Source organism: Arachis duranensis, chromosome 6 (assembly GCF_000817695.3).
Source record: "Arachis duranensis cultivar V14167 chromosome 6, aradu.V14167.gnm2.J7QH, whole genome shotgun sequence".
Taxonomy (NCBI): Eukaryota; Viridiplantae; Streptophyta; class Magnoliopsida; order Fabales; family Fabaceae; genus Arachis; species Arachis duranensis.
The window spans coordinates 22,068,045-22,068,698 of NC_029777.3; the positions used below are offsets into that span (position 1 = coordinate 22,068,045).

A 654-nucleotide genomic window follows, 5' to 3' on the forward strand; every position below is an offset into this window, starting at 1 on the left:
AGCCGAAAACAACAACAATGCCAACAATGCAAGGAAGGTGCTGGGTGACTTTACTGCACCTACTCCCGACTTCTATGGGAGAAGCATCTCTATCACTGCCATTGAAGCAAATAACTTTGAGCTTAAGCCTCAATTAGTTTCTCTGATGCAACAGAATTGCAAGTTCCATGGACTTCCATTGGAAGATCCTCATCAGTTTTTATCTGAATTCTTGCAAATCTGTGACACTGTCAAGACTAATGGGGTTGACCCTGAGGTCTACAGACTTATGCTATTCCCTTTTGCTGTAAAAGACAGGGCTAGAATATGGTTGGACTCACAACCTAAAGAAAGCCTGAACTCTTGGGAAAAGCTAGTCAATGCCTTCTTGGCAAAGTTCTTTCCACCTCAAAAATTGAGTAAGCTTAGAGTGGAAGTCCAAACCTTTAGATAGAAGGAAGGTGAATCCCTCTATGAAGCTTGGGAAAGATACAAACAATTGATCAGAAAGTGCCCTTCTGACATGCTTTCTAAATGGAGCATCATAGGTATCTTCTATGATGGTCTGTCTAAACTATCCAAGATGTCATTGGATAGCTCCGCTGGAGGATCTCTTCATCTGAAGAAGATGCCTACAGAAGCTCAAGAACTGATTGAAATGGTTGCAAATAACCA

At 41.6% G+C, this 654-nt stretch overlaps 1 non-coding gene across 1 annotated transcript; it reads right to left on the reverse strand.

The window, feature by feature from the left end:
* Positions 1-400: 400 nt before the first annotated feature.
* On the reverse strand, positions 401-508 carry LOC127739793 (small nucleolar RNA R71). Its single transcript, XR_008000535.1, has one exon. It is a non-coding gene; the product is annotated as a small nucleolar RNA R71 (small nucleolar RNA).
* Between the last annotated feature and the right edge of the window lie 146 nt (positions 509-654).